The sequence below is a fragment of the Xiphophorus hellerii genome, chromosome 21 (genome assembly GCF_003331165.1).
Source record: "Xiphophorus hellerii strain 12219 chromosome 21, Xiphophorus_hellerii-4.1, whole genome shotgun sequence".
Classification (NCBI taxonomy): domain Eukaryota; kingdom Metazoa; phylum Chordata; class Actinopteri; order Cyprinodontiformes; family Poeciliidae; genus Xiphophorus; species Xiphophorus hellerii.
This window is the reverse complement of record NC_045692.1, coordinates 13,503,540-13,526,243: the sequence shown is the minus strand read 5'-3', so window position 1 is coordinate 13,526,243 and position 22,704 is coordinate 13,503,540. Positions and strand designations below refer to the sequence as shown.

Genomic DNA, 22,704 nt, shown 5'->3' with positions numbered 1-22,704 from the left:
CAAGCCTCCGGGAGTCTTTCCCTTACAATTTCGTCCAAAAGGTATGAAAAGAGCCAAAACGAAAATGGAACGAAAGGACAGCAAAGACACAGCACAAAATCACCTCAGAGAAGTGAAGTAGCTGCAAAAAAAGACAGGAAAAGAGCATTAAATCAAAAACAGAATTCATGTATCCAAAACAAGCAGAAATATATATAAGTTAATTGAAAGGGAAACACAAAAGAACTTCAGAGATTGAAAATGCAATCTGAAGTTTAAGAACTGCATAACATGGCCATGCAGATGTCAGATATCTACAAAAAAAGACAGAAAAACAACACTAGATATGAATGGAATGCAAAATGACCACAGACATGCAAACAGCATAAATAACAACTGAAAAATACATTAGAGCAGTAAATTTCATAAAATTGGTAAGGACAGAAAACAAGAAAGGTTTATTTAAAAAAAAAAAAAAAGCATAACAGAATAATATTACTTTGCTTCAAGGCTCAAACAGAAAAACAGCACAAAGCAGAATACCAAATGACCGCAGCGCTCCAAAACATTGATAACAGTGGAGAGGAAACTTTTAAAATGCAAAAAATAAAATGATGAAAAGATGAGAAATGTCTGTGAACAGGAGAAAGAAAAACACACCAGCACAGAGCATAGAGAATGAAAACAAACATAATGCCTTGATTAAAATGAAATAAAGACATTTTACAAAACACCAGATAAAATACTGATAACAGAGAAAGTGCTTTAAAATTTCACAAAATGTTGAAGATCTGCAAGAGGAGGCAGAAAAATCAAACTGAAAAATAACATTAAAATGAAAAGGAATTAAGAATGATCGCATAATCTAAAACAAACACTAAAACATGTGATGCAGAGATGCTTGTCGATTTTATGGCTTACTTTTCTGTGATAAGGATTTTGCTACAGAACCTCAGTTTTTTGTTTGAATTTGTCCGTCATCCAAAGATAAATGTGTAAAAAAATTTTTTTTGCATCATTTCAATTTAATCTAATCTGCTTTGTTTTAGAACTAATCTAAATCTGAATATTTCACCCTTATTCGTAAAACTTTTTCTATGAGTCAGATTTTTTCCATCAGGATAAGCAAACCCAGCCTGGTTCAGCTTAATTTTCCCTCACCACAGAGTTTAGCCAAAAGGCATCACTGAATTGTCGTAATGTTTCTCAGTCGGAAGAGATCAGATTTTATTGGCTTCCCTGTACAAAGTGATAAGACTAGGTGATTTCCGTAAAGACTTAACTAACCCACGCTCTTCTTGGCATGGATTTTAATGAAAAGTTCAAAGAACTTTGTAAGATCTTGGCTCTATTCTTAACTTTTTTCATGAATATTTAACACTGCGCCAAATTAAATGAAGTTTTTCAATTTCATCTCAGCGCTGTGGCTTGTTTTTTTTATTTGACTCAGTTAAAATGTTCAGAGGAACCTCAGTAATTAACCTATTTGCATCTAAATAACTCTTCTTCTAATCAAATCTCAAAAAGTGACAGTTTTCTATCTAGTAAGTTTTTCATATCTAGTAACTAGTTATTCCTAACTCATTTTGATTTTGAAGCATAGAGTGCCTTACAAAAATATAAAAAAATGTTCTTGAACTTTTCAACGTTTTGTTTGGCTTTCATGTAATGCACATTAAAAGGATTAAATTAGTATAAACTTGAGTTGCTGTTCAGTATTATGAGTCACAGTTTTAGTTATTTAAATATTTTGATCCTATGAGTGTAGATGGGCAAATGTAGGAGTTTCTATTTTCTAGTAGACATTATAAAGATCAATACATCTGTCTTGTCTGAATGGCAACATACTAATGTTTTCCCATTTTGCTGAGAAACTAGAGGTTATTTATGCTCCAGAGTAACAGGAAGTCTGCATAACTAAATGTTTTAGACATTTTAATCAATACATAGTGCGGCTGGAAAGTAATTGCGACCTTTCAGGATTCCTTTTTGTTTTTGCTTTTCTGCCACATTTAAATATTTCAGAGCATCAACATACAATTAAATCTCTCGTATAGATAAGCTGAATGCAAAAATATTGATTTAATTTTTAAGGGAAACACTTTGCAAACCAACATGGCCCTTTGTTGAAAAGTGATTGCCCCCAAAACCACATAACTGTCATGAAACATTTGTTACAAGAAAATCACCTTTTATTAATTTCCAGAATTTTTTTAAAAATGTTTTTCATTTGTTTTTATGTTTGTTTAAATTGTGACTTGATGTGTTTTTTTCAGCCCATTTCAAGTTGCCAGATCATTTTTATTTTAAGAGTTTCTTGGCAGTAATCAGGCAAGGGAGATGCTGGAGAAATTGAACCAAAAACAAAATCAAGTGTATCATGGTTAAGTCACGATTTAACAAGAGGAGCAGATATGATTCCCCAAACGGCCAGATTGATTTGGATAGATTTTTTACATCCAAATACATGAAATCTTCATATAAAACAGTTCCATGTATTTACTCAGGTTATTTGCATCTGATAATGACATCAAATTAATGATCTAATAATAATGTAATAATTATTATTAGATCATTAATGGCTGATATAATAATGGCTTAACCGTGACCCAGTAATAATGAACAAATTGTGACAACATTGGAAATTAACTTGAGGAAGCTTTTATAAGGCAAATACTTTTTAATGGCACTATTAATAAGTACAAACTGCAAATGTGCTTTTCCTATCTTTATTTTATAGATAGGACTTGTTTAGGTTCTCAGTGGAAACAATTATTTTTTAAGCAGAGATTGTTCCCCCACTAAAGGAGAACTGAGAATCCTTCAAATAAATGTTGAATTAATCAAAAATATTGAGCATGAGATGATGCTGCCACAGTATAAGAATCGTGTTATTTTAGGAGTTTTTATGCAAAAAATCTTGAAGTGTCCAGTATTTGATCAGATGCATTCTGATACTTCATTCCGGTGAAGTTTGAGGTCACTGTGATACCCAGTGGTTTATGTTGTTTATCGGATATATATTCACACATCTGCTGGTCTGTCTCTGTTACATACATCTTAGATGACTAAAATAGCTTTGATACAAAATAAAAAGGTTGTCATTTTTGGCACGACATCTTGGAGATGCAGTGTGCCTGGCAGAAACTCTCAAAAGATGCTGAATTCGTTATAGTTACGGACCTGCAGAGACAGAGCTGTCTGTAAATAAGTTGAATTTTTGATGAAAGAGAAATATGTCACTCAGTGCATCTTATGAGGCTCTCTGATGTGTTTCAAACTGGTACCGGATCCCAGCGCGGCCTCTGACAGATATATATACACAAAAAAAAGCTAAGCTAGGGTTCTGACACAAATATAGCAGTTAGTTGAAGTTATATTTGGATTTTATTTTGTTTGCTGACAATATGAAAAACACAGAAAGTCTTGAAAGTGCTTACATCACCAAACCAGTTCATTTAAAAGATTCACCTCAATTTCACCCAATCCAAAACAATCAGGACAACTTGAACCGAGACGGATGTGACTCCATCTGTACCTCCCGACCCTCTATTTTGTCCCCATGGAAACGCACTCTGACCGCCAGAGAGGAGCAGCAGCCAGGGATCTCGGCTCTCTGCCGGCCATAAATGATTGCTCGCTAAACAGGAGGCCAAATGCCTTATTAGCTCCCTGATGTATCTCAGGATTCATTTATACAAGATAAATTATCAGCTGGCAGTCTGCTGCATTAAAAACGACACTACCGGCGCTGGTGGACGCACTGAGTGAATTTTTGATTTCAGGCATGCAGCTCAGAGCATCATAATATAAAAGCACAGGTAAAAGTATTCTGCAGAAACACAGGGGTCATTACACAGCATTTTACTCAGATGTATTGCTTAACATCATGACCTTCCCTCCTGTTTTGTGTAATTGTAATCAGAGGTGACATGGGGGAATTAAAAGACTGAATAACTTTCTCTTTTTGTGGAAGTCAATTACTCTGTATTCTTGCTATGTCTCCGCACCATCTATAAATGGTTTTATGTCCAGCTTGTAGCACTCTTCATCACAGTGAACTTGTGATATTACAGTGCTAGGGGCAGGCCTGATTGGTTGTCATGCTTGATTATTGTAATTTATGTTGTGAAAAATCCAATTTGTTTGCATGTGCCTTCCCTGGAATTGGGTTGATGGGATTTTCCTTTTTGCAATCAATGTTCTCATGGCAACACAAAGTGTGTACATAAGCTCCAAAAAGTTGGATTCCAGTAAAAAAAAAAAATATATATATATATAAAGATATGATTAAAATGATTATAATTTTAGCTTAGCTTTTTATTTATAAACGTTGCACAAAAAACTGGAAACGGGTGTTTGGTCGATAATTTTTTGTGCTGTTAGAAGATTTCTTGGGAGTAAAACCTGTTCCTCATTGCATGTGGAGTACCCCACAGCTACATCTTGGGCCCCTTCTGATTAATATCTGCAGTCTTCAGCTGTCTCAGATGATTAAAAAAATAATTCAAGACACCATAATTATAGAAATGATACACTATTCTACGTGACCTCAAAGCCTTCATCTTTTGATGAAAGACTTAAATTTCCTATTTGCAGAAGCTACCATGTTCATTATGTGATGTGAAATTGATGTCCTCTGTGTGATGGTGGCTCTACACCCCTAAATAGGCTCCAGCTACTTCCAGCCTTGCCTGAACCATTCTGTCCTGTACTTTGACTGGAAATGTCGATGCTGTGAGATAAGTAATACGTTTTGTGCAGATTTTTAAACTGCATCCTACAAGTTTTTTTTTTATTGGCAGCAAAGCTGTTTTCATGTTGTTATACAGTATTGATGCGCTAATGTACATCACATTATCTGTGATTTTTACCATAAGATTGAAATACAGGAGTTGGTGGATAATCATTCCAGTAATTTACTGTTATAACAAAATGTACTTTATGGTTCATACATTGCTCTAAACTCCTGAAACAGTTTCAGAATCAGACTTTCTTAGGTTGCAGCCCTCTGGGTAGAATATGTTTCTTCACTGAATTAGTTATATGCAGTTTTAGATGGCCCCAGTTGCATCAACAAATTGCTGAAGGTCAAATGCTCTCTATCTAAGGTGAGAAAAAAAGAATAACAGTAAATTATCTAGGGGTAAATAGAATTTTAAGCTGGACAATAAAATAATCCTGCTATTTTTCTGGCAAAATATTGCTGCAAGACATCAGTAATTTGAGAGGCAACTTTTTTTTAAATAAACAAAGGAAGTCAATAATTTGCAGGATTTTGACAAAACAAAATCTGTTGATAATGCTGTCTTCGTGTGCGTTTTATGGCCCACCAACTGTAATTTAACCACTAGTGGAAAATGGAAAAATGCACTCACTGCAATCCGCACAGCAGGGCTGGCTGTGGCTGGCACCACAGGATACAACATATAATAGAGACCTTTCTGCAGCCTGTTTTGCTTGTTTATTTCCGAAGATCATTAGTAATTAACTATATTTGAATTAAAATAGTTTAAAAAACAGATGATAGAGAGAGTATTTATTAGATCTTTAAATGTTCCTATAACATTTAAAGATTCTGTACAGGGGTCTGTCTCTAAAATTTAAGTAACAGATGAACATCAACAACACAGATCCAGTTACAGTTACTGGGACTGATGGACACTGGATAAACAGTGTTGGCTTCATTGTTTACAAGCCTGAAGGTGGAAGCTGTGGGCTTCATCGACCTTGACTTTACACTCCTGTAGCTGTTTATTGATGGCAGTCACCTGATGGGACAGTGGGGTGTATTCTGTCCTGTTGTAGACCCTCTAGATGTCCCTGCAGGGATGAAAACCGGATTTACGTGCCACACTACCATGGTGTTGATGATAACATGTTGGTTTCTGGTGAAGTTGTTGAGGATTTTCACAGACATGCCAATTCCCTCGGCCTTATAAGAACATAAATATCTCATCTGAGGTTAATTGAGAAGCTTGTGAGTACGAGATAGTCCTTAATTTGGTTTCTGTAGAATTCAAAGAATGTTTAACTTTCATCTTGGTCTGACTAATTTACACTGATCAAACATAATGTTATGACCATCTGCCTGATAGTTGAAAAAAAATCTTGAAAAATCCTTCTGAAGAGTGAATTCTTATATTCAAGATCTATCCCATTCCCTATTTTAAATAGGGATTAAGATGTAAGTTTAAGCAAAAATATAATTTATTTGAAGAATCATACCATAAAGTATCAAGTCAATATAAAAAATGACGAGAAATGCCCATGATAAATCAGATGTTTTAGATTACTAATTCCGTGGATTAAAAGTCTAACCCTATGAAGTACATTAATATTTTGAAAGTTTAACATCTTGAAGACAAGTTACTGCAAATGGCAAAGGCAGAAAATGTTTAGCACTAGTACTTATTGTCATGAAGTGGTGCTGTGTAGGGGATGGTGAGGCAGATGCAGCAGACCCAGGTAAGGTAAATGGTGAATTTAATGACGGAAGCACAGTCCAAGCAGCGGGCACATGGACACACTGACGACGAATAGACTAGACATTGACGAGGACCCGACGAGGAACAAGGAACACAGGTGGAGTTAAATACATGGGAGGGTAATGACAGAACGAGACACACCTGGGAACAATCAAGGGGAGGACAGGACAACAAAGAGACTCAAGGACACAAAAAACTCTAAATGAACACAGAAAACACAGATCCTGACACTTATTGTACTTGTTTACATACTGGTGTTGTTCCCCCTCACCTCCTGCTGCTCCTTTGAGGATAAATAATGGGAAATGTGATTTTCTTTGCCCCAAGCTTGTGGTCTTTGCCTCTCAGAGAAAGAGAGGATGGGAACTTACTCTATAAGTCCATAATACAATAATGTTGAATGACAAACTAAAGGCATTAAACAGCTTAAGCCAATGAATACCCTTGGCCTCTATTATAGGAGCCCTGAATAAATGAAAGCGTCATTATTGGACGGTGATCCTTTAAAGGTGAGGTATAACTTCCCTTTAATAATACTTTATCACAAATGTGGCATTTAAACGGACAGTAGTCATTTAAACAGAACACACTGTTTTCCTTAGGAAGGGAGGATAATGATGGTGGACTGAAAGCAGGTGTTCAAGGAGACCGCAGATGTGTCTGTCAACATATCGAGCTGCTTCTATTAGCAAACCATTATTTAAAGATGTTATCCAGGTCAGTTGTTTTCCATGGCTTTGTTCTGCAAGCGTGTCATACAAAATGTGATTTGCCTGGTTTGCAAACAGCCAGAGACTTTTCCCGTGGGGTGATTAAACTGCAGCTCAATATAAACTCTGACATCGATAGCTGGCACACTGTGATGTGTTTAAAACTTCAATAACATATTCTTGAAATCTGAACTGTTGTTGTTACAGACCCTTGTTGTGATTTTTTTTTTCACTTTTTATGCAGATTGTATGCTGTCCACCCACAGCTATCATTGTTCTCCCAGGATTTAAAAGTATTATTAGAGGAGCTCTACAGGTCGATTGGGAGAGCAATGCTGAGATGTTGGGAAAAGTGATGAAGGGCAACAGGTTTCTACATCACTTAATCAATAAGTTTAATTTTCTCTCTAGAGCTGTATCAGTAAAAATGATAAACTGTATTGCGCCAAATTGCATTCAATTGAGTGTGTACATTAACCCTTTCAGAGAACTTTGAACCATTTCCATGATGAATTTGATCCAAGCATTACTGTCACAGCCATCTTAAGATGTTACTCTATTGCTAAACTGAGACTTTAAGAACAAACTTTAGTCTTTTAAGTGGCTCAGTAAACATGTCAGCTCAACAGTTTCAACATCTGTGAACTTTTTCCACATTTTGTCTTTTTGGTCCCACTTTAAATCTAAAAATATAAACTGAAGTCTCCGGCTCTAATCATAAAATCTTACAGATTATGTTCAGCTGGATCCAGTTTCTGTTAATTTCTGTACAGGAGTCTGCTGTAGTACAGGAGTGAGACCAGACTGCAGCACAGTTTGCAAATATGAGAGCAGTGGAATAAAGGCGCAACTTAATGCATTCTATTTCTTCTAACTTCTCTCTCACCATTAATGATGCCAGGCCTGTTTTACTGGAGAATTGTGCCTCAGTGTGACAGATGGGAAAGAAAATATGTAATGCAAGACAACATTTTTGTGCAGATTAGCTTGCAATGTGAAGCCAGTTACATTTTAAAATGTGGTCTGATTTAAAAATTTTAAATCATTCAAGAAATATGTATGCCAACTTGGAAACTGTACATGGATCAAAATGTCAATTGTAATGTTAAATGAGTTTAAGGTGATACAAAAAGATGCTGTTGTAGTGAAAAAGAAGTATTAAATTTATAAGAATTGCTGGCAGCAAAGTGTTGTTTTTTCTATTTTCTGTACCATCTGTTTTATATGGGTTTGGAGATCTGAAGCCTCAGCACAGCTTTATGTTACGTCTGAATGACACATTGGACTATTTAACCAAAAATGACAACAAGGATGTTGTCTTGCATTCACTTTAGTGAGGATTTTACTGAGTGATTATTTCCATACCCAAAATTTAACTTTGTCAAAAAGGAACATGAACCCTAGTATATCGGAAGTAGCTCATAAGAGTGGAGGTCGAACCAAAATATAGACAGGAATTAGGACGTTTCATAGTGAACAGATTAATGAATAATACGTAAATAACTTACAGGCTAAGGTTGGGAACAACATGGAAGTAATGGAAGGAGCGAGTGGGAAACAAATCAAACCGGAGAGCTTAAATACAGAGGGAGAAATGGAAGTGAAAAAGGAAACCAGAACTAGCTAATCAGATGAAAGGGGGAGCAGCTGAGAGAAAGCACAGGCAGAGAAGAAATTAAATAACAGAAACAACTGTGAAGGAAAGAAGGCAAACATGAACAGAAGTGGGACCACAGAACTAAAACCTGAAACTTAGCAGAAATTAATGCCAATCTGAGGAATCTAACTTTACATGCACAAAAAAATGACCAATCAGGAAACACACAGAATAATTAACAAAGATCAAATCTCAGTAAATAAGCAATACAGAAATGATCAAAACTGGAAACACAGATGAAACTTAAAATTCAAATATCTGCAGATCATGACATAAAAAATCACAAAATTGTAAAATCAGGTGCAGCAACAAAACAAATGTTGACTACATCGATCAAATATTATTGTTCAATTTACCTCTGTGTCAACATGAAGTAGTCCTCTATGTGAAATTGTAAGGCAGTATTTTAAAATTCAGTTTGACCCTACGTATATTTGGGACTCATGGGTAAAATCCGTCCGTTTTATTTTTCTGTCTCTCTAAAATAGCGGAAATGATTATCTGTCGGCACAGTTACTCATTTCCTGAAAGCATGGTCATTATTATGTAACAGCTGCTCTTTTCAGGAATAATTTCCCTTAACAGAATCTCCTAAAATTAAGAAAAACGTTCACTCTTAAAGCAATGGGGTGGAGACACGGCATTAAGGTTATTAAAATAAATCCGATGAAATGTAGCAGAGGGTTTCTAGCACTGTGTTCCTCTTTTTTTCTTTTCATATTTATCGCTCTGCTGCCTCAGAGGTCAGCTGCAGTTGAGTAAAAGGTCAAATCTGCTCAGTTTTGTAAGAGAGTGGATAAATGAAAAGGTCACAAACGGGATTCAACCTTTACTGCTGAATGCAGGGAAACAGAGAAGAAAATCCTCACTCAGCATAAAATTAAGTCTCCGTTTCTTCTTCTTTCTAGGAGGGAGTGATGCTTGAAGGAAATGAGAATTATGGAAGGTGATGCTGAAAGTCACTGTGGCCCATTGGTGTAGGAAAAACTCCTCTGTTTTTCACTTTTATGGTGTGTGACTTGAAGTGATTTGATGTACTTTAAGAGCCAAATTCTCCTCCATTGCTTTACTTATAGAGTTTTTCAATAAAAACAGTGGTCAGACAATGCTTATATACAAAACTGCTACATTAAGCTGCTACTTACAAATTTTGAAAAGGTTGGAGCTGCATCCACCCCTTCAAGATTTTACAAGTCTAATTATTCTAAGGCATAGAAAAGGGATTACATTTAGAGATTAATGTATTAATCTGAAATGGCATGTACAGATTATTTTAAAGCTTTCCTAATTTCTAACTAATTTCTAAATGGGCCATTTACTCAGGAAGGAATTTGTCGCATATACACAGATGTTCAGACAACATTTGTAAGCCTAATACTTCAGGGTCAAAATTAAATTTTAAAGGCTTAGAACACTATTAGCATGGGAAACGAAGTTGGTACAATTAATTGTAAGGCCTAATTCACCCCATTCTCAGATTTTGTGGTTTGTGCCTGCCCGCTAGGGGTCTCTGGACGTCGTTATGTAGCCCACATACTTGTGCATGTATTGCCTGTAAATACCAGCAGGAGATTATAAAAGTCCCAACCAGAGAAGGTGCCAAACAAAAAGCGGACATTAAAACTAACACTTCAGGTCATGAGCAAAAAACACAAGAGCCAACAGATTTCTGCTGTTTCCCAAAGCGGCTCATTTATCTATCAGATAAAACAAGGATGCAAAAGCCGAATGGAGTTCTTATGATTAATCCCTTTTTAAAAATGATTTTCTTCTTGTCCTTGTCTGAGCAAACAGTGTGTACACCAGCTGCCTATGGCTGCCTAAGATGCTTTAATGAAAACTGTACACCTTTGAGCAAAATGAGATTGTTCCAGGTTCAGCAAGGACAGTCCTGGGCTATTCAGAGTAAACAGCTAAATGTGTGAAAGGTCAAATCTGACATTTTTGTTGGGAACGCACTTTTTTGAAAATAACTAGTTGAATCAAGTTTACCTTTTGTTTCATATTTCCGTGTAAATATAGTGATATTTTTGCTTCTTTGAAGCTATGGTGACAACTTCCTACAACCTTGAATTTGGGGCAGAAATCAATCATAATTTCACTTAGGACCTTTGGTCATTATGTGCATAATAAGAAACTTATTTTGCAACATTTGGTAGTCCTGAAGTTTAAACACATAAAAGCAGGAGTTGCTCTTTCAAAAAAGAGGCCAAACAGTGCCATGACACTTCGCCTAAAATTGATTAATTTGACTGCTAGAGACCTTAAGATCAAGATTCAACATCTTGATTAAATGCTGATCAAATCCACAGAGGGGTACTTTGTTTTAAAAATGTTGACAAAAAAGAAAATTAAAGATCTCCGAGATGATGTAGTTGCATCTAGCTGCTAGTATTTCCTCTGCATTATTTTATGTGCTCTGATTGTCAGCCGGAGAGTCATCATTTACTTTCTGTTCAGCAGGTCTAGCTGTGGCATGAAAAGAAATGAAGACATGTGGGAGCAGAAAGACGGCAGAGAAATGAAAGCTGACAGCAGCCTTTTGAGGTGAACAGACGGACAGTGCAGAGAGAGAAATCTTAAGTGGGAGAATGAAAAGCGTGGAGAGAAATCCAATCGCTGCTGCTCTTAAACACGAACTTTTCTTTCTTCTCGCCTTTTTGCAGTTGAGATTGCCGTTAGCAGGGAATTAAAAGTTCATCCGAAGTCGATGGGACTTCAAAAGCCGATGCGCTTGTCGAGCTTCAAGTCACCTCACATATCTACTGCAGCTGAGCATGGAAAACACTCAGGGAGCTGTTTTCAAGCACAAGTATTCCCACTTCACACTCAATTTGAAAAGCACTGGGACATCTTTCACAAAAATGTCTGTTTTGTCTGAAATACATTTTCCAAAACTTGTATTTTTTAAACAGAAGAACTAAAACCAATAATTTCTATTAATTTCTACATATGCAGCAGCCTTAGGGTTAAGGCTACGCTATAATTTGTCTCCTCCTGCAACTTGGACCTCAGTAACCCTTATGCTTCTTCTGGAAATAGTTCAACGTTATGTTTATGAATGAGCTCGGATGATTTGTTTCCCTTTTAATACTGTAGTTCTCATATGCAGTGCCATTTGAAGCCACTGATGCACATATTCACTGAAAGTTTCATTTATTTGACTGGAAGTGGCCATAGAAAGTGGCACACAGTTTGTGTGTGTAAGTCTGTTGAACCTCCTCTCATTGCAAGGCGTGACCAGAATGTGTGTCCTCACAGCTGAAGCTCATTAAGGCCAATCAAGAGACACACGCCAGATTTTTTTTGCTCACATTAGTAGTAATCAGGCTTCCCTCTTCTCGGTATAAATGTTCTTTGAATTCTGACACTCACCTTTGCTGACTCTCCTCACCTCCATGCTCACTCACCTGCCAGTGTTCAGCACTCCATTACTCCAACCAATAAATCCATTCACCAGTCCCCTGCCAACCTCAGTTGCTATGGTTATACTTACCTCCTCCTCAGCAGTATAAACCATTTTAAGACAACTGCAACATAAATCTGAAACATCTCCTCTTTGTGCTGTCCTGGATAAAATACAAATAAATACTAAATACAAGCCACACTTTTTAGATTTTCCAGTATGTGTTAGTATGAAATCCGATGAGATACTCTAAGATTCTAGACTTTAATAAAATAAATTGTGGTACAGTGTTAACGGTACTTTACCACAATTTATGGACCATGTCTCAAATGGTTGCCACCATTCTCTGAGATTCTGAAATTCATTAAGCAAAAAAAAAAAAAAAAAATACTAACCAAAGAAAATATAAGGAATTGAATAGTGCTGAAGAGATTCCCATCTAACTTTGTCTTAAACATACCATTTGACTCAGCTGTGCTAATGTTGGTAAAGAATGAGCACCGAAAAACAAAGTCCTCGCCTGTCAACAAAGATTTCTCTAGAGAGTTTATGTTATGAAATAAATACTGACACCCACTCTGACATATTTGTGCTTCAGGATACAACATAATAGTTTATTGTCAGCCCAAAAAATCTAATTTGTTACAGTGCAGTGGGGGTAAGAAGTAGAGATAAGTTTATGAATTTGGTGTGCAGTTTAAGCTTGAACCTTCATGTTTCATTTCAGATTAACCACATAGGGTGACACCCTTAAAGTAATATTATCTTGAACCTCCACCAATCAGTCTTTTTTTGCCACCAGTGAGAGACTGGAGTTCAGCTGTTTTTTTTTTCTCATCTGTTTTTACAAAAGCAATGGGTGATTTTTTATTTTTTTATATTTTGGAAGAAATTTCTGGTTAGCACTGCTTGTGTTCTACATGTTACTACAGTCTCCTGAGTCCTCCATATGCTTAAGCTCAAAATTAGAGTGAGTCTGGCACAAGAGCATCACTGGGCATCACCAAAATAAGACCATTCAAACAGAGACAGCATCATGATTGAAAAGAGGTTTGGTCACGATGGATGAAATGAGGAGCAGTTCTAAATGCAGGTTAATTGTGACCCAAAGTTTTTAGACATCTGCTAGAACGGTGAAGAAGACCATGGACAATTCTTCTTATTTGAAATATTTGGAGGATTTCTGTGTGTTGGCAAATATTGCCAAGTCTAGATGTTGGATTCGTAACACTGAAAGCTGAAACTGAATCAAAAAATGATTTAACAGATATTATTTCATTAGAGGTGTGAACACTTAAGCAGCCAGATTGTTCCAGCTTTTAAGTTTTTATGAAATATATTTTTCCCTCTAAGAGATGTCTTTTCTTTCATTGCTTAATTGTACGGGATATGTGATAAAAAAAAAGACAGAGAAAGTTTTTAAAGACTGTATGTTTTTCCCATCACAAAACTCTGGGATGTGAACAGAGGTGTGTAGAATTTTTACATCCACTGTACAAAAAGGAGCACTCAAAAAATCCACTTCTTGAAGAAAAGCGACTCTCGATTTGTTTTGGGAAACATGCTTTGTCACTAAAACTGTCTTTGTGACGGATATATTCAATTGCATTTACTTTGAAGGCAATTTCCTCGTGTCTTGATTTAATCAGGAGATAGATGTCCCCAGGACTTAGACATGCGTGCAACGTGTTGGGCTGATAGGACCTGTGTCTCCTCTTTGTTTGCTCTGAGCTTCTCTTTAGCGTATGCGGTCTGAGAGAGGAATGCTGCTACCGCTCCAGACTGAAGGGAGCACGCTTAGTGGATGAAATATGGATCCAAACACTCACTGGAAACTCGTAGATACTCTGGCACCAGTCCAAAGACTCGTCAGTGTTGACAAATAGGCTGTCAGACAGCCACGAGTCCACACAAATTTCACCTGTTGTCTACGTCTGCACACCACAAATCTAAAGCACCAGGGAGGTTCAGCAGAGAAATGACTCCTGCTCTCAGATGAGTTGGACAGATGAGAAAACTCAGAGTTTCATCAATTTTTTTCCCACACAGAGCCCAAGTTATTTGAAATGCATACTATGGGGCCGCGGTATACCCATGTGCAATCAGTACCATTTCACTGAGTCAATGTGATGTTTCTGACGTTAAATGATCAGCTTTATGCACACATGCATGGTGGGACTTCATGAAACATTCATTAGTGCTCGTTACATTGTTTACTCTCTGGACTTGAGAGGTTGTTGAATAAAAAGAGGTTTATTGAAAGGTTATGACCCACATTGTTGTTTTTGAATGGTTCTTACAGAAACAACACAAACAAAGGGATACCATGGTTCTACTGACTTGTTAGTACATTTGAAGTTTAGTTTAAAAAATACTTCTTTTTTTTAAAATAAAGAAATCGAAGTTGAGAAAAGATAACATAATGAAACACATTTTTACAACAACAGCTTATAGTACAGAGACTGAACCAAGAGTGGAACATTATTATCTCAAGCTGCTGGTCCCGAAGGCCTTGTATCTCTTAGATACCGTCCTTAACAAGCGGTTCTGTCACCATTACACAAGGGACGATTTCTAAATCCACCGAGTCTTGGCAATAGACTTCTTTACTTTTCACTGACAAGCCAACAAACGTAGGACGTGGTTAGAGATAGACTGGAGATGTAGTGACAAAAATCAGAGATAGTATGTGAAAGATGAGTGGAGGGCAAATAAGGTCATGGATTGAAATAAGATTGTGTTGATAGATGATAGGTTTGGACTTTTGGGGACTCTGGTTCCAAAAGTGGGCTTTGTTCTGTGTTGAGTCTAAAAGTTATGGGTTCATCAGTTAGACTGAATAAATGTTACGAATGAACTGTGGGTCATTTTGAAAATATTCTTCGGTGCATAAAATTATTTTGTGTTTGAAATCTGACTTCTGAACCCAAAGAGAACACGCATTTGTGGACTCTACTGTTAGTCGGCCTGAAACTTGGAATTGGACAGTTTTTCCTGGATTACGTATTGCATACTGAAAAAGTTTATTTGACCTATTTATTAAATGTACCAAAACTAGGAGATACGACTATGATCAGTCGATAAAGGCATCAACCAACAGCATATACCCTGATGCACTTGTTTCAGTTTAAGAAAAATCAGACGTATACTTTAATATATAAAATACACGAGGATTCAAAACCTCTATTAAAGAACGTGCAGCACATTTTCTCTGTGTATGTACATGCAATATTAGTAAATTGAGATGCAGGTCCTGATGAGGCTCATTTGTCATTAAAATGACTATGTAAAAATAGCAACCGTTTAGCAGATATTGAACATACTTTTCATTAAGTTCATATTCTTAATTAAGATTCTATTCTCATATTAAATGTTATGTTATCATTAGCTGTTAGTAGAAAAATCATCATAATTAAAGTAAACATCAGTCTGTATGTAATTATTCTCTGCAATATTTTTAATTTAGTTTATTAAATGGAACATTCAATAATATCCTATTTTTTTAATTTACTGTAGACAGTCCGTAGGTCAGATTGGTCAAAACTGGAATTTGCAGCCAAATCTCAATGAAAACTGGAAATTTGTGTAAACACTTGATCTCTATAAATAATACATAGTTTCTCATCAAATACTGTTTCAGTTTCAATCCGGTGCCCACTCATGTAATTAGAGGCTGCACAATATTAAGAAAAACATGTGAAATGGAACAATGCTGGTGAATACCAAAATATCAATAAGATTCTCAAAAAATAAACAACTAATTGACCAAACAGCGTTATTTTTGTTCTTAGTTCTTTTTTTTAAATAACTGTTTTAGAACATCTTAAGCATTTTCTGATATATTAAAAAAGCTTTAACAGTAACATAAAGAGCCTGAATTACACATTTACATGCTACACAGAAAGTTGTTAAAAGTATTCATAGCAGCTGTAAAGTCGATCGTCAACGCGGTTTTACATTCCAAGAATATTTAAAATTTTATTCCAATACTATTTTAGTGGTACCATTTTAAATCCTCTTGATCAGCTTTAACTTAGGAAAGATCATCCTCAGTGAGCTCACCAGTGTGGTCAGAGATATCTCCATGACTATTTGATGTATGGCCATAACATTCAACTGAGACATTCAGAGACCACCCAGAGGAATCCCAGAGACTTTGGCAGTTCTTTGATATATGTATATATATATATATATATATATATATATATATATATATATATATATATATATATATATGTATATATATATGTATATAATTTTTTTTTCTATCCTCCCTTGAGGGTGACATTTGTAGTTCTTTGTAAAATATCTCGATAGCTGGACAAACTCCCATTTATTTTCTTAAATTTATTGTTCATGACAAAAGCCAGTGAGATTCCAATTAGGAGGTGTTTGCAAGTTTTACATCATAACTGCTTGCCGTGATGTGAGTATCTTGTTTACTGGAGAACATGCCTAAAGAGCTCTGTTTTGAGTTTTACAGCCTCAACGCGGTCCTACACTCAGACAGATCCAATGATGTAACCTGTGTAAAACACTCTTGTCTGCATCTCCTGGTGCATTTAAACTAACCTTAGTCCCATATTTTCCAAAGAGCTTGTTGTGCCTGTGTGATGACTCATGCCGAGGGTTTTTTTTTTTTCTTTGTGAATTTGCATTTTCTATGATGTTTTGGCTGCCGATGATGTTTGAGGCAGCTGGGTCAGGCTGTTGTTGCAGGGAGATGTGGAGGTCAAACTCAGAGTTAGCTGCAGGGGCAAACGAACAGCTGGGTGAAACAGGATACCGCCTGCAGCTGAAGAAAGGCCAGACCCCCTTCTGTCTCCCTACTGTGCGCACATGTGTTCCCGCCAATCTTAATGCATGAATATTTTATCCTCCTTTTGTGCATTGGTAGCCACTTCATTTGCATGCAGCCTTGAATCCTGCTTTTTGTGAATTGGAGGCAACATCAGTCTGGCTTTGGTAATAAGAGGAAGGAGACCAGTTAAAGGGAGCACTGCCTCGGTACTCATTCAACAGATACTAAGAGAGATGATAGAATACCAAGGGTTGAGCAAAAAAAAAAAGACAATTTTGAGCACAGATATCAAAAGAAAAATATAAAGAAGTAGAAAAACTATTAATTTTCTGGATGTGAAACTTCTTGTAGAAAGAGATTGTTATTGGATGCAGTGATCGAGTGGGATGGCTCCCACTCTGTTTGGACGGCCTCTTTGTTATTGTCCAACAGCCAGCACTCACACTGCTCACAATTGGGCCAAGGAGCAGCCAAGTGTCAGGAGAGGAATCATGTGAAATGAAAGTCATCTATTTGTGCTCATCGATTAAACATTGTTCCCCGGGGGTCTTTCAATCAGCCGATTTAATTAACAAGTTTCACAGGACTAACAGGCAGCAGGAGCCTGCAGCTGGGAGAGAAAAGGGGAAGGAAAAGCAGAGTTTAAAAAAACAGGGGGTGCAGATGTATAATCCATACAATACATGGATGACAGAAAAGAAAAACAGTTTGTTGCTGGAGTAGAGGAAGAAAAGAAACAAATGCCTGTCTGCTGGAGTCTTTAAATCAAGCAATCAGAGGTGAATTTTTATTGGTTTTTTTTATAACTATATAGTCCTAAAAAAAATGGCAGGTTTATAAATTAAAAATATCCAATACAGGATTTCACAAAAATATGATGTTTTAAACGCTAAAGAAAAAAGTGTTTCCCACATACTGAACATTCAAGGTGCTGATGTCCTAGGAGAAAGCAAGAACTGATGCTGGACAGTGAGAATAATACCAAATGACTGGAATCGACTGAACGCAGAGTTTCAAGGTGAATAGCTGACATTTGTAAACATATCGCTGGACTAAATGCTTTTGACAGATTATGAAACATTTTCTGCTTGCTGACAGACATTTTTCCAGCAAAAGTGAGAACAGTGATTAAGATAACACCAGAACCTTACCTACCACATATTTATTTATGTTTTTGTAAATGTTCCCTTGTGTTCTCGTGGTAATGCACCTCTTACTTTATAACATACAGTGGGGCATATTTTAATGCTTACACTTTATTTTTTTTCTTGACTTCTTGCTAATGGTTTTGGCTGAAATTAGGTTAATAACAATAATTATATTTATTCAAATAAAAAATTTACATTGCAAAAAAATATAACAAGTAGGTAACGAACTTCTTATCTATTACCACAGTTGTCAGTATAGCAAGTGTGAATAAAAATAGTGTATTTTTTTTAAATTCGGGACTAGATAGTAGGGCAAAAAAAGAGTTGCCATGTTCTCCCTGGTATTCTCTCCAGGTACTCTGGAGACAACATGAAGATTTAACTTAATTGGTCTCTCTAATTTCCCCTCATGTTTGAACATGTGGAAGTGTGTGTTTGTCCTGTGCTGGATGACCTGTCCAGGGTTTACCCCATCTCTCGCCCATTAGCCACTGGTTATAGACAGTGGTCGACTGTCATTGTTCCAGAATAAACAGGTACAGATGAATTACGGGTGGATTTTTAATTGAGTTCATTCACATAAGGTGTAAATTGTAACAACTTTTGTAAAACAAAACAAAAATGTTAGCACAGTGTTTTGTTTTCAGGGATTTTACTTGGAAGTGCACAGTGCAATCTGGTCGACACCCAAGGATTATTTTCGTAAATGAAACACAAACTTTAATAAAAACTTAAGGAGTCAGCAGGTTTTTTGCTGCGATTACTCAAAGTAGTCGTTTATTTTACCTGATATTATCACTTACATTATTGAGCAGTTGGAATAAGCAAAGTTAGTTTTTATAGCACTTTTTAGAGATAAAAATCCTTATCTCTAGAATATAATAAAAACAATAAATAAATCATGAATATATGTATGAAGAAAATAAAGAGCCTTAAATCTGGTTTTATATAATAATATTACCTTTATTTTAAACATCTCAACAGTGTCAGCAATGATAAAGAGTTGAATGTAACTACTTAAAAGGAACAACTCTATATTTTAATCCAGTCTGTGGAAGCTTTATCCATCTCCTGTTAATCCTTTATAAGCTTTTTGATTTTGGAGTATGATGGAGCAAGATCATTTGGAGCAGGTAAGCAAGAAATCTCTGTCAAGCCAAAACTATTAGCTGTTACATTAAGATTTGTTTTAACTGTTCACAAAGCATTTAGCCACAGTGCTGTAAATGGCCTCTGTCTCATATAAACCAGCATGGTGTCAAAGAAAGCACACATCCAACTGCAAAGCAGATTGTCATGAAGAGAGAGATAGTAGTAAATGAGAATGCTGGATGTGAGAATGCAAATCCGAATTGTCACTAGATTCCCGTTTGCAGAGCAGCAGATATGAAACACAGAGAAAAGAGGGAAGAAAAGTGCAGATCTCTGCTGGTAGAGCAGAGAGATGGAGTGTGCGTCTACAAGCTGATTAATGTAATCAATTGAATCCAGGTGCTTGGAAGGATGGGGTAAATAATTCGGAGATACAGACCCTGAATGTGAGGCACATTTTCCCAATAACAATGAAACTGAGAAGACAAGAAGATATATATTTTTTCTTCTTTGGTTGCATTTCCCAGCTCTGGTGCAGAACGTCTTAAAATGAGCAACAAGCACCAAACCACAGGATGTAATTAATGAGTCACTGAGGCAGTTTGGACCTAAATGTGCTAAAAGTAAACAACATTTGATGCTGTGTGTGCTTTAACTTCCACAGGATTGAAACACATGTCTTCTTTTGTCTGCCTTTATCTCCTCTCATGAAAGTGTGGCTGTGGAACTCAACAGAAACAAGGATGCATATTTTATTACATAAACTCATTACAACGGATATCGCTCCTGCAAAAGTGGTTGAAACCTCCCACTTTAATCGCTGAACAAGCTGCCAACAGTCCACAGAGACAAAATGTGACCATGCACAGACTGAGTTACTTACAGAGAAAGTGGCTATTATAGTAAAAAAGAAAGAAAGAAAGAAAAATGGGGATTTGAAAGCTATACATAATTACCATATACATAATACTAGCTCAGTGTGATGACTCTCATGAACCTAAAGTTGCAATGTAACAAAAAAATAAAAAAATAAACATGGGTTACAATTCAGTCATATGGATTATGGTCTTTTTATATAAACTCACGGTGACAAGCAGCAATTTTCAATCGGGCATAAAGAGCAGAGACTTTGCTACATGTTTGGTGGCCTTGTGTATTTCAGATTTGTGAACGTTGCTCCATAAGTATAGTAGAAAGTGGATATTGTTCATACCGATTTCAACTCCAAGCTAAGCTTCAGCCTCATTCCCTGTCTAAGCTTTTGAGAAATAAAGCAAAACAAAAAATTTTTATAAATTAAACATTTTTAAAACCCTGACACCAAGCTGTAAGTACAGTTACTGTAATACCAGATAAAAAGCTAAGGCAGTGACTTTTTAAATCTTTGAAACTAAATTTAAGAGTAAGAATGAAGTCCGTCCCAGCAAACTAACTTAAAATAACTCTATCTACTCTGAGTGGAAAGCAAATAGTAAAGGACCAATGATTTACTGAGATATTCACAGCTTAGGTCTGAACTTATATTTATCTCTACATGTGAATTAGAGAAAATCTGAGTTCAAGCTTGTGGATCCAACTCTTGTTTTTGAAATTCATTAAATGTATTTGTTGAAGAACGATTCAAGAAAGGCCTGAAAATTATTACATGTGTACTCCGGGTGAGAATGTAAACTTCTGGATTCATGAAACTCCAAATACATCAATGATTGAAATCATCACAGTTGACCTGAAGAGTTAAAAACAGCTACTGTTGTCTTCATGGATTGCTGTCTTTCTCTTGATGAAACAAAAGATAATCAATATTAAGCGTAATTCCTTTCATTGAGAATTCTCCTGTGGAAACAAATGGGCAGACTTCCCAGTCAGATGAATCCTGATTGGTATGAAGGAATTGTGGCAACCCTAACACTGTCTTTTTACTTCTCTACTGGTCATTAACTCCTGAAGTAGCTCCCTTATTGACACTCAGTGCAGAGATAATAACCAGACGGCCGCATTGTGATGGTAATTCGAAGGGCAGCAGCATTTACCCTTTAATCTCTTGCACAAAAGTGGATCTCGGAAAATATTTAGCGCAATCACCCAGAGCGGCTGAAACACATTTACATGTCTACGTGCATGAGAAGGAAATTGGGCTTGCTCTATGTAATAAGTGTTTCATTCAATAATCCACTTTTTAATTGACTTGTACTGTAGCATTGCACATGCAAGTGCAGCACCTAGTCTGTCTATTTGGTATTTATAATTTTGCTTCCCAGAACTTAGACTTTCTATTCATCTTTTGTGGTTTTGATAAATAGTTTTTTTTCCCCAAAAAACTTTCCTAAGACATGGAGCTTCAACCTGGAAGTTCTGAAGACTCTCACCAAACTCAGTCTTTAAGCGCAACACGTGAGTGGCTGCAGTATGTAAATGAACAAAATGCAAAGAAATCCACTACTAGAAGACTTCCCCCCGTCACCACATGCCACACCCATAACTGCATTAACGCTGCTTGAAATTGGGATCCTAATCTTCATATGTCAATTAAATCAAGATATTTGGAATACATTTTGTAAAAATTTTAAAGCAAATTATAAAAATTTACAGCATGCTGTATGTTTTTGCCATTTTACTCTTTATATGAAGCTGACATTCGGTTAATTATTGGGCTTATCAGCAGGTAATTGCTAAACAGGCACTGTAGCTCATCATCTGCAGATTCCAGACACATATCATAAGAATTGGTGGTTCTTCTTTGATTTTCTTAGGGCAGCTTTTTGTGGGGGTTTTTTGCTACAAAAAAGTATCCAAATGACCAAAGTGTAGTAGCCTCCTTTCAGCCAGCTGACGTGCAGTGTGCAGCAGTAGGTTGGACAGATACAGTGCTGCTACACTCTGACAATTTCGCTCCCTCCTGCTCTATCTCTGGCATCAAATTAAAGCATTTTGACCCAAGAATGTAAAATTTTAACTGTTTTTGACCGAAATCTTGGCGTGAAAATGTTTTAAGCCATGACTGTGAGACAGAGGAACATACCAAACCCTTAATTTGATGCTGTGCTACATCTTTGTGTACACAGTGCCGATAACGTTCCACTTTATTTTGTGTGTGTCTTTGCTAGAGATTGAACAGATTCTTGGCATCATATTTCTACAGCTTTGCACAGATCTACTAACTTTGAAAAGTCCTCTGAAAGATCCCCAATTTCCCTTTTATTTACCAATATGCCACATCACTAACCATCTAGAACTAATTACATTTAATTACTCCAAATCACTTCTTCGAAACCATGGCGCTGCTAATGAATGTTGGTCACGAACCACACAAAGAGCAATGTCCTCTTGAGGCTTCCATTCCCCCACTTGTTCCTCTTATACCTTATCAGAGGAGAGAGATAAATGTGGCAGAGGGAACATGAAGGAGACTGGAGGGAGCTCAAG

General features: G+C 36.4%; 1 long non-coding RNA gene across 1 annotated transcript; it reads left to right on the top strand.

Annotated features, from left to right (window-relative positions):
• The first annotated feature begins 11,159 nt into the window (after positions 1–11,159).
• On the top strand, positions 11,160–14,507 carry LOC116711614 (uncharacterized). The gene is made up of 2 exons (XR_004337293.1): positions 11,160–11,381; positions 11,501–14,507. It is a non-coding gene; the product is annotated as an uncharacterized LOC116711614 (long non-coding RNA).
• The last annotated feature ends 8,197 nt before the right edge of the window (positions 14,508–22,704 follow it).